Raw genomic sequence first — 16,236 nt, forward strand, 5'->3', positions numbered from 1 at the left:
GGGATTTCTAACAGAAATAAGGTGACAATGAAAGGCTAGAAGAGTTAAACCCTGCTGAGCTTTCAAGTAGCAAGAAGTCTAAGTCCCTGAGCTTACTCAAGAAAGCCTTTCAAACACGCTTAAGCCCCATTAAAGTCAATTGCTAGCCATAGTCCCTTTCTTTCAGAAGCTGTAACATTCTGAAGTTTAAAACAAAAATCTTAACTGTAAGATTTAGGAAACATATGAGCAGGAAATGCACAGCTGAAGCAACCCTATACCTAAAGCAACGATTTGTCCTGTGTACATCATCCCTGACACTGGTGAGGTACATTAGGAAATTAGAGAAAAACAGGTAATTAGACTTTCAAAAGGCTCCCTGTAGGTCAGAAGGCCGAAGAAGCTCTGTAAGACATTTACTTTTAGATTTATTTTTTTTTTAAAGAACTTTATTTGACAGAAGATACAAATAGAAATAAGCATGCTGGTCTTTGCTTATAGCTAAAACTGTTGGAATATTTTGGGGTTATCCAACTCCAAGTCTTGAGAAACAAACCAGAGCAGTAACATTCACATTCCTGTACTTTCTTATTTATTATTCCTTCATTATTAATAATTTATTTGTGCAAAAGTTAGCTTTAGCCACATCTTGTAGCCTGCTTAATTATCCTATTTCTGTATCTCTATATTTTTTTAATAATGTAGCTGCCATTAACAAGACCAGTGATATGAGTGGTCAAGATTATACATGTTATCCTTTACTCTATATGATCGATGTAGTTCTGGAGATAAAACTGGAGTTGCTGTATTTACATTGACAAGAAACAAATTATTCAAGAAAATATCTTACTCAAATCAGTAGGGGTATTGACCAACTAATGACTTTTATTTCAGAATTGAACTTAAATTTTCTCTTGAGCTGCTCTTATATATATTGCTGGCACCAGAGGTATTTCCAGTTTTCCATGTAATCCTTACCTTCTAGCTTGTAGTGGTATAGCAGTGGCTGAATGTCAGTGTTAACCACCAAGTCCAAGTCAGTCAACTGTTCTCAGTAGTCTAGCTAATTAAAATTTCTTTCTGTCTATCACATTGCTCATTATCTAATCCAAATGAGAACTGAGAGGAACATTTGTGATGATATATTATTTATTGATTTATCAATAACAAACAATGCAATTGCCATACATCAGTTATAACACATTTTTAGGCGGTTACCATATGTCAGCGAGTTTATCGATTTTTATCTTGTTCAACAAATGTTCATTATTAATTGTGACCATTGGTACAAAGTTAAAAGTGTCAATACAAAAGCCTATCATTTCTTGGTATTACAGAATTACACATGTCATCGTATTACTGGTAATTCCTCATTAATACATCAGCTTTTTACTTTCAGAGAGAAGGGAGAAAGCAGGCTGTTAGGAAAGTAACGTGTTAATGACTACATTTAAGTAGAAAAGGAAGTTTTAAACAGTTATTTATTTTACTTTTTCACAGGAAACAAAAACTACATTAAGATACTAATACTGAAAAAGCACACTCAAAATTGGGAAATACCATAAAGAAAGTTGTCTGTTTAATCTTAACTCAGGGTTCTTTTCTATAGGCATTATAATAAAGTCTTTAATTATATTAGCCTAACCTGCATTTTTATGTTCAGGCAGTGAACAAGATGGTTGATGCCCTGAAAATAGTTGTGGATGTCAACTTAATCATATTATATTCAAGACCTTCATCTTACTTTTTCAGATATTGGAAGCTATAAAATTAATAACTGTGGGACTTGAGAGCACTAAAAGACTGAACTTGTTAAAATTATTGGGTAGAATTGCTATGCACAAAAATTGTTTATTTGACAAAAAATGTTTCTTGTAAGGTCGTTAACTTTATGGAAGATTTGGATAATAAATTCAGAGAGTACTTTTTCCTTCTGATGTAGTTGAAATCTTTTGTTCTCAGCCGCTCAGCAATTCATCATGCAAGTTTATAATTTCAGTTTTATACCAAGACTGAAACAGCAATCTGGTTTTCAATGGGCTTTATTCCTACAGTTAAGGCAATGTAATGCCAACTTAGAAATTGTATTTTATATCATTATCTGTCACAAGATTACCTTATGATTCAAAGCAAGTCACTTAAACCAGACTTTTGAGAGGAAAGATGTTCCTCATTTTCTGCGTGCTTATCTTGTCATAGCAAAGTTTTTATTTACAAAAATGCAGCAGAGTCACAGATTCAGCTGAGACTAAAAAAGTTGGCCTGTGAAAAAAATAAAGCAATAGCCTATGAAAATCTCTATGTTGATAATTCAAAATTGGGCAAAGGCAATCTTAAATCTGGCTTTTTCTGAAGTTTGAGTTTTCTAAATGCAGTTATACTTAACAAATCAGTTTTATTTAAAAACAAATAAAATAGAAAATGCAAATATCCTCATTCTGAACCACTGGAAAACAGCATCAAAAAACGGTTGGAACACCAGCAATCAAGGGACAATTACATTGAAATTACTACTCATGTCTGAATGTTTTATGGCTAATTCCTAGCAGAAAAATCAGTCTCCAGTGATTTGCCTGGGATTTAAAGGGAGTGCATATGATAACGTGCAGAACTTTCCACCCATTTTATGTACTAAGCTCTTCTTTTCTGCTGCGATAGTCCATCCAATACCAGTCACATCCCATATCAAAAGTGAAAATACCAGATCAAACTGTCTATCCTCCTGTTACATTTCCTGCCTCCAGGATTAAGTAAATACTTCATAATTCTGAGGGATGCAGAAACACCAAAGCTGAAAAAGCATATAAGATACTGCTACATTTAAGCCTAAAACCTGTATTTAGTCATCCAGTTAAGAGAACCACATAAGGGCATCTCTCTCTGAGCTTTGGCCATCTGGAAGTGATTAATTGTTCGCCTCTGTTATTCCTCTGACCCATTCTAGATACACATTTAAAATGGGATAAATTGTGCAGTAAAGGTTCCGCTCCCCCTTCACTGCCTGCAGAGGAAATCTAGATGACTAGCTTAGAATAGTTGCCTCAACTGTGAAGAGCAAAGTAACACGATGTGAACTTCAGCCAGCTCCCACTAGCACCTGTCTAGGAGTGGAGGGACAAAGGAGGACTATCTTCCTATACAGAATGAGTAACGTGATTTCATATATTGTTTTGGCATAGGAACTTGCTGACATTATTCAACAATCAGTTTGCATTTCTTCCTGTGAATGGTACTTTTAGGGCATTCAGGCATTTTATCTGAGTGCAAATCTTCAGTGTTCTTTTGTCTCTGGTCTTCTTCAGGATCTGGGATATTCTCAATTTTTCCCATTCTGCTATAGCCCTAGTAGTTTAGCCACTGTTATACTGCAATGAGACGGGAGGAGACAGAGGCCACGTCACTGATGATTTAACAGTGGTGAGGGAAGAGGAGTAACTTTCTTTAACCTGTCCCTTTAAAAAATAATAACAATCTGATCATCTTTACTACATTACACTTACTACATTTCCAACGATTTCACTGTGTGGATTTGCTCCTTCAACAAAGAAGTGAGCTGAAAGAATTACTTACAGCCTACTTACATCCTACCCGAAAGTACCATTTTTCAACAACCTTGTCAGCCAAGATTAAAAGGCAAAGAAAAAAAAGATGTCACTAATAAAATGATCGCTTTCTGACTTTGTTCTTACCTCTTGTCAATTACTTTGAGACCTTAGTACACCTCTTTTTTCCAGCAACAAGGAAGTAAAATGCTTATGGATAAGGTGTGATTTTATTATTTTTTAAAAAAAATTTTTGCAGCTTTAACAATTTACCCAGTAGCTGTAGGTGCTTCTCACCTGGAAGCACCATCCATGGTGCAGTTCATGTCCTGGTGTCCCACAAGTTCTAGCTCTGGTCTCTGAGCACTTCTGGTACTCCTTTTCTGCACAGGGAATGCAGAGTAAATGGTCAAGTGTCACCCGCTGAAAGTCCTGAAAAGAAGAAACAACCTGGCATGGACTCAACACCCACAGAATGGTAAACAACACATTTTCTTGAAGTAGCCTTGAATGTCCGTGGCTATATTTTGGCATGCTCTTTCAAAAGTGGCCTATGACATTTTAAACTCCTTCCTGTTAGCTGAGCCCTATGAAGTATTTTGGTTCATTTTTCTCCTCTCTCCAATACACAAGGGTTTATGAGAAAAAATAGAGATAAAACAGTAGTACTTTTCTATACAGTAACAGTAATCAGCCATTAAATGAGACTGTAGGTTTTCCTTCTCCTTTATGTCTAAAGATTTCTCATTGTAATTAACTGATAACAGCAATAATTAAACAAACTGTTCTACCAAACTAACACACCTGATGAATTGTGTCGATAGTGTTTTTTTTTCTTATTGCTCATGTGTCTGAGTGACCAGCACCAAGCAATTAATAGCGACAACCATAGGAATTATACTGCATGTAACATTAAAAAAAGGTTGGCAATCCGAGCCTGAATTTCCAGTGCTCTTTGATGCCCTCCATGGAAACAATTTATTCAAATAAGTAGCACACAAGCAGTAAACATGATCAGCAGGAACTCATCCTCCTGCTTTTATTAATATAAAATACTGTTCCTCTGTTTCATCTGTCTGTTGGTATTTGGTTTTGCTATCACAATCCTCTATTCAAAAGCTGTGTGATAAAGTGCCTGTTTCCTGTAAAATCAGGCTAGGAGGGCAAATAAACAGCTTTCAGTGGCTGTTTCACTGAAAATGACGGGATGAATTAAAGGTCTTTCATATTATATGCTTAATAGCATGGACACTGAAACTCAGCTAGAATATCTGATAGCTACAGAGATCTCCCTAGGGAAGAAGAAAAGAACAACATGAAAAGAACTTTTTTGTTGCAATATGCTTTTCTGTGATGGTTAAGCTATCCACCTTCAAGCTTTCTCACAAAGCACAAGCCTCTGGTTCCTTGTTTTGACTGAATCCTGCAGCTGATAACTTTTCATGGAGGGGCCTGAAGGTTTGTTGAATGTGAAGCAGTTGAGCTCTAAACTATTTCTGGAAGAAAAGGAGAAATCATAACGTGAGATGGCTGATCATCACAGTCATAAGTGAATATGACAGAGGAATTGCTTTAACATTACATATTTGAAAATAAATAGAAGTGTGAAGAATGAAAGCAAATCTCTTGCACTGATATAGTCAAGTCTTTTTCTTTCCTTATCAGCTTCACATGGAAGTGATTCACTTTTTTAGCTGGGTTAGGTTTCTGACGGTTTGGTGAGCTGTCTCAGAGGCTTAGCTGTGCAGTCCAGCCAGACTGAGGGAAGAAGACAGAATGGTAGAGTTGAAAACAGCAGAGGAAGAAAAAGAGAGTAAAGGAAGGGGACAATGGGATTTTCCCTTTTACTGGAAGTGCTGTTAGATCAGAGCAGCTTTCATGTCAGACTAGAATTAGTAAAGTTTATTACCTGAAAGGTGTGAAGACCTCACCTTAAAGGCAAACGGATGATAACTATATATTTCACTGATCCATTTGTCAGCCTCTCTCTTCAAAGACAACAGTTGTTTTATTAAGCTTTGTGTTTCAGTGTTAAAAAATCCTTTTTTGCTTTTGCCATAAGGTTTGCCAGAAGATGTTTGAGAAACATCTTAGCAGCAAATTCATGGAAGGCTTTTATTTTGCTCACACTGGTGGTGCTGAACTCTGGAATAAGGGCATCAGCCCCTGGAAATGTTTCTGCTTCTGCTCTACAAAGCTGCAGAGGCATGTCTGAAGGTCAGTAACACCATGTACTGACTAAAAACAGAGTCAGAGTTAGCACACGGGTAAATTGCTTGGTGGCCATCAGGGCAATGACAAGACCTGAGACTTGCATGAAACCTTCAGAATTGTGTCAGTGATAGGACAAACACTACGGATGGCCTTGCAGTTTAAGGAGAGGTATATCTGAGAAAGATCATGTAAGTGAGAAGTAAGTAAGAGGCCAAGAAATTTGAAGGAAATGCATCAAGGGTTTTGAATAAAATTGCTGTAAATATTAGTTTGTGTGTATGATCTATGAACGGAAAAGGAAGGTGGTTGGGTTGGTTTTTGTTTTGGTGTTTTGTTTTTTTTTTTTGAGGTCCAGTAATATCTTTCATGTGTAGTATTTCTTGACAAGGAGCTGCAAGTATATTTACATTTTGCCATTTACTGGAAAACACATAAGGTAGGACAGAGCAAGATCAGCATCCACTTTTTCTCCAGAGCAAATGCTTTCTCAGCAATACGAACCATCTCTTTTGTGCCCTCAGAGAGGCAAATTTAATCCAGTGTTCTGAGACTGCTTGTTTCCGAACGTTTTATTCAGAGTGGAAGCAAGTGATTATTAAGAAAACTGATTAATCAATTGGTACAAGTTTATGGGAAGACTCATTTGACTTGGCACTCTGGGGATGCTGTACTGTAGCTGTATTGCAGATTTCAGAGCTCAGAGAGCAATATACACACCAAAAAAGAGAATGAAGCAGTTTGTTTGCTTGTATCCACCATAAAATAACTTTATTAGGAATAATTAATAGCACTTCAAAAATAACAATCTTAAAATAACAGTTTCCAGTCATAGAAATAATTCATTTTCTACTAAGTGAGGAGTGTATGTGGCAAAAAGCCTGACACATTATTACATTCCTCCAGCATTGTGGTTCCCATCATTTCTTTGAAATCCATACCTTTCATGTACAGTTCATTAACACTGATCAAAGCACGTATCCTTCTAATAATGTCAATTCTTCCTTGTAATCTTTTGTAGATGCTTTACTTCATGTAGTATTTTGGAGGCTTTTTATCCTGAAGTCTCATTTTTAATGTTTGGCTATGGTCAGAGAAGTGACAGTCTATAAATGACACCTTGGTTTACTCTATTTATTCTCCCTCAATGATGTCCATAGCGAGTTTCTCACTTTACAAGTCAAAACAAGATTTTTATAACTGCCAATACTGTACTTTCAAACTGCTGCCTACAAAATCAGCTGTTTGCCTCGCTGCAATGCCTGTGCTAAAACACATTTCTTCACGCCATATAACATTAACTTTAAAAAGTGATTTCTAAACTTGCAATCAAAATATTACATGTACAAATCTCAGTAATGACTGAAAAGCTGCACCTCTCACTGCGCAGCAAAGTGTACAGGGGTCTGATTTTTATATAGGCATATCTGCTTTGCACATTGGAAAGACTGAAACTTGGCTGTTTAGCCGCTGCATCTGGCTCTGATTCATTTTGATTCCCCATTAAGGTGTTAGCTAGGTATAGCCACATCTTTTATTGTGGGATTTCAGTGGGGTTTGACAATATGATGAATATCCTGAACCAACATTTGTAGTAATGGAAAGTAAGAAAAATACTTGAACTGGGTAAGATGAGGTCAAAAGTGACAGTATTATTAGCAGACAACACTCTGGAGGTTAAATGGTTGATGATAAAGAAAAATATATTAGGAAAAAAATAAAGATGACTGAAAAACATAGAGTCAGATGGGTATTCCTGCTCTGCCAAAAATTTTTTTACTAAGACTAGTTTTGTTACCTTCTCTGGTAGGGATCGGTCTTGATCTCCTTGTTCCACAAATTTTCTGTTGATTTCAGTGGCACTGGTGGTACATATAGCGCTTAACTCTGCATTAGAAAAGATAAGCATAGGTTTATTTCCTTTTCACTCTATTATTTAAAAGTATTTAAAGTTTAATCATTAAGAAAGAGAAAAAAAAACAAAAACAACCTTTGCAGGCAGAGACTGAAAGAGAAAACAAATCTTGTGAGTGCAAAAGTCAGTAATTATTTACTAGAGGTCGAAGGACAATGCATTCATTTTGAAATGGCAACATTTTTTGATATAGGTAACTGTAAGTAATAAGTGCTTTCTGAAGAATCTATATTTATTTTTTCAGGATGGCTTATTTTGTCATGCTTTACATACATTAGCATGAGCCTTAGTAGGGAATCAACAGTTTTATGTCTACTAATAAACTTCCTGGTTCCAGATTATTATTCTGTTGTTAAACTATACACCATATCATTGAAAGGCATTACAGAGGTTTCTCTGCTACTTCTCTTTACTGTTGTTGTAAATAATGGTGTTTAGGGTGAAGCTTAAACCCTCTGTTTTGCCAGTGATAAAAAAGATTTCTTGAAAGGTTGTTTAACATTAATATTTCCATCTACGTCACCTTTAAAATTGTGCGCCTGTGAAAAAGTATGGTAAAAAGAGAGTTATTTTAGTATGCAGAGAGGTATGTTAACTTATGGAAGAGCTTGTAATATCTAAAATGTAGAATGCGCAAAATGTATATGTATTATATATACCTATTTATATGACTAAAGAATTACATCTTATGAGCCTGTGGATATGAAGAAATATAAAGACAAATACAATAGCAAGGTGTGCTCAATATCACTGGTTATGTAAGAACTGAAAAGATTTCAGTGATATTCCCATTTTACCATACCCATAACCTTCTAAATGTTTATCATAAAGATTTTCCATGCATGTTTTCTGCCTGAAGAGATGTGCTATTAATTATTACTGCCATTTTTTTGGGGAAAAAAATAAATAAATTGGTCTTCTGTGAGGCTAAGTGTGATAAAAGATAGCTTCTGCCCTTTGAAAGAAAATTTAAATCTCATTTTCAAATGAGGTTTCAAAAAAATGGCTGAAATTTGGGACTCTGTAACTGGGCTGAACATAAAGTTGTTTGTAGGAGTTAGTGATGGGAAACAGCAGGTCAACCAGATCGGTATAATGACTCCAGAAACATATATAGGTTTGGCTAGCATATTTTTAGGTTTTTGGAGACTGACCAAGCAGTATTCAACCAGTCATCATCCCCATACTGCGAGACTCCCACCCCGGTTCCCTTTTGAGAAGGGGGTCTTGAATCCTTCATACAGACAGATGATGCCTCATGCAAGGAATGTACTACTCTCTCTCTTGTGCCATTACTCTTAAATTCAAGGGGATGGAGACACAGAATAGCCCAGACTTTAAAATTAGAGCCGTCATGGTATCTACATATCTGGGCACCTCCAGAAACTGGTGTAGTTTTCCTATAGCTGTGTCACGACTTCTAGTTTGTTGACAGACTAATCTGTCCTAACGAACAGTGGTGACACTTCAGAGCACTGGATGACTTGCTTTTTTCCATCAGTGACTCCCTGCACGATCAAGTAAGAGCACTACCTTGCTTTGCTGGAAGCCCATTTTAGGTTTCCTGCACTGGAAGAAGGTCCACTCATACTGATCTTCCAGCAAAAAAGGAAAAGTGAAAACCAGCCTAATAGCTCTCCGGGACTGAGGGGCCTGCACTACAGTCTGAAAAAAGAAAATACCACAAGCTGATTTTTTAAAACTGTGTTTCTGTTTTCTCTGGTTTTGATGTACTGACACATATAGTTCTTGACAGCGCATTAATCCAATATGCAGCAGGATGCTTTCCATTTTAAGGTGGGTTTTTTTCCTTCAGAATCTGGTATGCACCTTGGCCTCCTATGTCCGGCATGGGAGAAATCCACACCAGCAGATGTTTTTTGCAGGTGAGGCAGTAAATTCCCAATGTCAGAATCAGTAAACTGCAAACTCAAGTCAAAGAAAGGCAGAATGCTCACTGGATAGGGCAGGTGGCTGTAGGTACAACCTGCCCCTGATCTGCAGGGTGTGTTTTTGAAATCACAGCACCTCTTCATAACCTGGGTTCTACTTGTTTTTCATTTTTTAGGTCAGTTGCCACACGTGAGGAGTGTGTGTGTCAGAAGAACATCCCTTGAAAAGCACTGTGTGGAGTCCTAGAAGCTTTTTAACATGAGAAGGCAGGAGAGTCCAGGCTTCTTAATATTTTTATAAGTCTGTATTCGTTTCAGTAAAGCCAATGTTATTCTCTGTCACACAACTGCTATATCCAAACAAGTATTTAGAAGATAAAAGGAACTCACGCTTTAGAAGATAATCAGTCTCTTGGAGATCCTGACAGTGCATGTAATGTAAAAATACTGTTTTCACTGAGAACTTAGAAGGGACCCCAGGATGCAGTAGATAATTCTGCCTTCCAGATTTCCCTGCAGCAGAAGCCTGTCCCTCTTGATGTATGACACAGACTAGGAGCTTTCAGTAGTTCCTACTCGACATGGAAATAACAGATGTGAGTTTTAACCTCGAGATAATAAAACCAAGAGAGAAATGCAGCTGCATGCAGAACCCTATTCACAAATCCTGCCCTGAAAACAGAGATGTAAATAAGAGTGCTGGCCCTATCAGCAGTGCCTTTGACCGGCAGGCCACATCATCAGGCAGAAGAAAAGAAACTCTACTCCTAGGCATCTCCTGAGCTTTTCTATTGTTATGGCGTATGTCCTTGCAGAGACCCAGGAGGCCCAGTCATAGTGCTGAAGCCCAGCGTACTTCAGTGCAAAGTGCATCAGGCATACCCACGTACCCTTCTCCTGCTGTTTGTAGGAACACTTGGGAAAAGAAGCAGACATGCATTTCATTACTAGTCCAGCTGGCTTGTAGAGAAATAAATACAATTTGATACCCCATTGTAATAATATTCAGAAATGTACAGAGGAATGCCGAAAAGTAAAATAAGAGTATTGGGATTTATTTTCAGCCTTTCTGTTCAATATATTGTGTGCCATCACACATTATCTTTTATTATACACACAAGTCTCTTTAGAACACTGTTCCTATATTTCTTGCAAACAAATATGGGAGACAGCTCCTTCTAGGTTATTATTTTATTGATATAGTGCCATAAGTGCACGCAGCAAATGTCCATAAAGTGTTGTTTCAATAGATCTTTTATACTGTGAGCTTTTTCTCGGGTGGTTTCCTCACTTCATGCCTACATAATCATATTTTCTCTGATCACAAGCCTTTGATAATCAAGGCACTAAGTACTGTGTGTTTAAGGTGTCTTTTGTTCTTAAAATGCCTTGAGGAAAAATAAGTATTCATTCCTCTACTGCATTGCTGTTTATTGGGGTCTGACCCACTGAGTTCAATCAGTCTGTCTACAGTCTTTATAAGAAATCCAAGGAGGACCCCTTAGGAGAAGAGAAAAGTTGCTTTTGGCAGAATCCTTTGTGCTTTTCAATATTTTATGAAGCAAAATAAATAGACTCATGAGGAGGACAACGTACACTGGCATTCCACATATTACAGTCCCGTCAGAGAAAATATAAGCTACTTGTTGAGTCATTATACAATGTGGTTTCATAACCGTGATGATCTAAATACTTGACCCATCAGGCAATAAAAGTGGTCTCTTGCAGCAACAGGACTGTTTAAGCAGCATCATGACGTAAGTGAAAGCAACTGCAGTTTCCAGAGCTACCGAGTATGGCTCAACAACCTAAAGCCTTCAGGCTGTGGAGGAAGACCAGAAGGTAGGTCAAAGAACATCTGTCAATAATTTAAATAAGAGAGCAGCACAAAAGAAAGCACAAAACAATTCAAACTACGTGAGAAGGAATGATTTGTTATATAGAATTCATATTAATAACAGGCCATTAGAAAATTAATTAATAAGATTTCATAACAAAAATAAGAATAAAGTTATTAAACGTGCTAATTAATTGACCAGAAGGATGTTTTGCGGTGAGTGGATTTGTAGCGTATGAGGCTGATTCTTTGTTTCCTCCGGAAACAAAGTTTACATTCTATCATGCTAATACATTTTTATTCATGTGCATGTCAGTTTGTTTGTTGTCTGAGAATTTGATATAAGGTTAAAGTTCCAAAGATAATTAAGCTTCTACAAAACTCAGCAAAATAGCCAGCCTGCAAAAGAGAAGTTTGATAAAGTCCCAAACTCAGGTTACAGCTTTCACTTACACCTTACTAAACACACAAAATCCATACAGGGCAGAGCACATATAAGTGTTCCGAATACAGAAAAATTTCACCTGGAGATCACCAGGCTTGAGACACCAAAGTCAGTCACGAAAAAGGCACAAATGCATAGTCCTTCCTCACAGAAATACATTTAGTCTACGCCCCTTTTGGCCTTTGCCTGTGTAATCTAGCGTTAAAAACAAGTTTCAGCATCTTAGCAGGATGAACCATAGGTAATGGTAGAAGTTATATTTCCAAAGCACCATTTTCTGTAAGTAACAACATGCAGAAAATACTTTTTGCAACTTTGCCTGTCCATCATCTCTCTTTGTAGAGTTCCCTGTACCACAGGTGGTCTCTCTACCTGTAGTTCTGTGCTGGGTGTGGTTCCCCTTATGCCCTGTCCTCAAATGTTTTGACCTGTGTTTTAGCTTTTATACTTTTCTGCTGATCATTCAAGTTACAAGATCTTCCTTTCCTAGAGGAACATCTAGCAGTCTCCGTTATACTAACAACTTGCAGGCTTTCTTCACAGTTCACTTGGAAAAGAGCGAAAACCAAATTAAGATCTAGACTTTCTAATGATGGGATCTTTGAAGACACTCAACATCTATTAAAATTAGTGTAATCGCAGCAGCTACAGAAAGATCCATCTATAACTGTTGCTGTACTTTTCATGCCTGATTAATCTCTTCCAAAGAAATTCTTTGTGTCAGCATTTTGTATTAAAATCTTTATGAGACAGATAGACTAGAGGCAGCATAGCTCAAAGAGTGAGCTGGGCATGGATAAACTCACTCAACACTTTGTTGAAACATTAGATGGTATCCATGATGCTCTGTCTAAATAGATGGTGCTGTATGGGTTTAACAGAAAACTGAATTACACTTCAGCTGTAGTGAGAAACTGGAATTCACATGCTGCTGTTCTCAGAAGAATACCTCATTTTGTTTTGCTTCAAACCACTGCTTTGACCGTTGGTCAAGCTTGGTGCAGCACATGTTGAAGACAGCTACTGTGTTCCTGTATTTCACATCTAAGTAAGAAACAATTCATATACAATTACAGCATAAATTCACAGCCCCTTCAACTTAAAAATTCTGTTTAAGCTGAAGAGGAATGACAGCATTGGTCCTGAGATAAAAAATTGCATGCCCTGTTTTCACCAGATTGTGTTTTCTGACTATCAAAGGGGAAGACATTAGATGACAGTACCACACAACGGGCAAAAGTATTAACAAATGGCAGTAAAGCATGTCTCCCAAGCACACAATACGCCTTCATTTTATTTCTTTGAACTCAGGTGTTCTTCATACCTGTGCCTTTCAGATGGGGAAGGAGTGACTGGGAAAAGGCATGGGTTAGGCACGGGGTTTAGAGAAACTAATGCTGCAGCCAGCAGGCTGATAGTGACTGAGACACAGCCCACCCAGATTCCACCGCACAGGTACCACACCACCACACTCCTTTCAAATTCAGCCCTGCATATCCTGTTCTGGAACTGAAAGCCAAGGATCTGCTTTCTGTACTCCTTTTCCTCTCTTGGCGTTTTCTCCAGACTTGACCGAAAAACCGACTGAGATTTACCTGACACAGAGGGAGACTGAGGTGCAGTGACTCTGGTCTAGTATTTGTGGTGCCTGTTAGCCCCAAGCTTTCATTCTACGGGTAACACAACAGGGCCTTTAATTAAGCTTTCCAGAAAAGGGATCCCTATTCTTTTGTCCTTACCTGCCTGAAGAATCTACCCTCACTGCGATACCTCTGTGGATCTCTGGAAGCTGTAAAAGGTATTTGGTAAATACATTAAAAAAACCTCCCTGACAAGTTTGTACGCTGCATTGTCATCAGGTCACAGCAGCAAATACTTGCTCTGAGCTTTTGCTGGGTGGTACTGCCATTCAACTGCCTCCTTCTGCTGAGCTTTGGTGTGGAGTGAACAGCAAAAGGATACAGGTGAATTACATGGATATTCAAAGAAAACATGGGAATCCCTGGCTAGGCACAGGCTGAGGTGAACAGAGTAGTTTTTGCCTATTCCCTTTATGCTCCGGCTGTAAATAGTCCATGGTCCCTGAAGAATAATCTCTCCAATATCTCTCAATTGCTGAAAATGGCTGTTGTGAATTCTCTGAGAAGCCTCAATTTCATACTGTATTTGTTGCTTTTCCCACAACTCTTTTCCTTAATGTCTAATAACTAAATAATGTCATCAGGTATATGGACATAGCTCCCACTGGCTTTGAAAGCAAATAAAGAAGGGAAATTTACTTCATCTATGTAAATGAGGCCTTATCATGCTATGCAATACTGCAGACACTAAGGAAGTTATGCTAGCAAAACTCTTTATAGAAGGCAATTCTGCGTAATGCAAGAAAGAAAAATGACAGAAATTTTGAGAAAGGGAATAGGAGTGCACATTTACCCCTTTAAAAGGTTGCAGCCATAAAACCAGTGCTTAATTCCAGAGCTAGATACTAAGAGCAGTAAGCTGAATATTAAAGTTTATTTGACAGTAAACTGATGAACTTTAGGAGTGCAGTGAACTGTGTGCCTTGTATACACATATTAAGCAAAAAACCTTTTGGTAAACTAATATTCAAGGTAAGATACAGAGACACAAAAGCAAGAAAATACCCAGGAGAGGCCAGAATTAATGATTTTGGGGTACTAAAACCCAGGTTTTATGATATTATGTATTGTTTCTCAGGCTTATGCAGAACCAACAGTGTCAGCTAAGGACTTGGGAAAATAGCTTGACTGGTGAAAGAGACCTCCCATTAAAGACATTATGAGTATAAAGACATTTATTATAAATATGGTATTTTTAATAACTTCACTCTTTCTAAGCTTGAAAAAGTAGCATCCCCACAATGAGGTTTTGATTTCAGACCATCAGTTGCCTGAGCAGCTTGTAACAATGATGTTTACCATAACTATTGTGCTTGCCAGAGAATGAAAGTCTCCACTTGCTTTTAATTTACCAAAAGACAAAATAGATGATGACGTTTATTGTGTGTTTTCTTTTCTGTCTCCCCCAACCCCCTCCAACCCACCCTACTGCCCCCAATAAAAGGTTTGGTTCCTAGATACTTAAATATATTGTTTCGCACACTCTTCTATAGACACCCACCTGTGATCTCTGCCAGAGAACGGCTACCAGAGCAGATGGCTCTTCAGTTTATCCTAATTTGGCCTTTCACATGTTCTTTTGAGTGTGTAAGTGTTGAATGAAGGTGCTGATGCCATTCACATGCCCAGTCCTCATTGTGGATTAAGAATTGCTGCTAGAAAGAAGTGGACATAGTTACTACTTAGCTGTCTTAAGCAATGTCATATCTTGCTCTACCATCTTTCTTCCACAGTGATGCTCTATCTCAATTAGACAAACAAGAACATTTTCCTGTGATGGACAGGAAACCTGCCATTTTCTCTTTAAAATGCTAAAAGACATTTATTCTATAGAGACACTTCTGTGTACAAATGCACTTAACTGGTAGTTGTAATAGAATAATTTACACATGTTCAGAAGTAGTGGTGCATGTGGGTAAGCATTCGTCTCAAAGGTCATGTCAACTGATACACAAATATCTTCAGTGGTAATGACTTGTCTGAAAGCATTTACAATCAATTGCTTCTTCTTGATACTTGTTGCACTTGCCTGAAAAGTTTCTAGATTATTTGTCTGTCAATCGAGCATTCAGAGGGGATTTTAATGTGGTATCAACATTACTGACATCTCAGACAGTAATTTAAGCACCAGTAAACTTAGGAATAGTCATCAACTAGTAAATATATAATTATACAGTGGTAAGAAGCACTTTGAAGGAATCTTTAGATGACTTCCTTATTATTCTTTACAGGCACAGAAAATTAAAAAGTAACAGGAATACTATAACTTGATTCTCCATTTCAAGTTTAGAAGAATCAGTCCTGACGTTACTTCTAGGGTTGCCAAAAAACCCCATAAAGTTATCTTTATTTCTGATAACTTTTTAACGAAACATTACTTTTGGAGGGCGTGGATAAGACATCTTTCTATGTAGAATTTTCAGTGTTGAGAATTTCTATTCATATTGGGAAAAATCAGCATGTTTCCTAACTATAAAGCATGCATCAGTAGTTACGCCCCAATCTCCTTCACAGACGGTGACAATATTTCTAGTAATGTACTGTTAGGAGATCCCAAAACATGCTGCAGCCCAAGGAAAAATAAATACAGAGAAAAATAGCTTTGCTGGCAAATCAGTCTCTGAAGAAAATGGCAGAAGGACACACCTAAACTACAAATCCCAAAGGAAACTGTTGTAGCAATTCCACATATAAAGATAGCCTATCAATGCCGAATAAAAATTTTTCAACTGCTATAATTTACTTTCACAGAAAAGCTGTCTCTCATGCGAGTAA

At 37.5% G+C, this 16,236-nt stretch overlaps 1 long non-coding RNA gene across 1 annotated transcript in view; it reads right to left on the reverse strand.

The window, feature by feature from the left end:
• Positions 1–1,442: 1,442 nt before the first annotated feature.
• Positions 1,443–16,236, reverse strand: part of LOC130143675 (uncharacterized) — a 59,227-nt gene continuing 44,433 nt past the window's right edge. Inside the window, exons 11-16 of the long non-coding RNA XR_008819832.1 lie at positions 14,963–15,116; positions 9,930–10,111; positions 7,531–7,619; positions 4,892–5,017; positions 3,819–3,953; positions 1,443–3,344 (exon numbers count right to left, since the gene is read on the reverse strand). This is a non-coding gene — a long non-coding RNA (uncharacterized LOC130143675). The remainder of the gene's footprint in view (positions 3,345–3,818; positions 3,954–4,891; positions 5,018–7,530; positions 7,620–9,929; positions 10,112–14,962; positions 15,117–16,236) is intronic.

This window comes from Falco biarmicus, chromosome 1 (genome assembly GCF_023638135.1).
Source record: "Falco biarmicus isolate bFalBia1 chromosome 1, bFalBia1.pri, whole genome shotgun sequence".
Taxonomy (NCBI): Eukaryota; Metazoa; Chordata; class Aves; order Falconiformes; family Falconidae; genus Falco; species Falco biarmicus.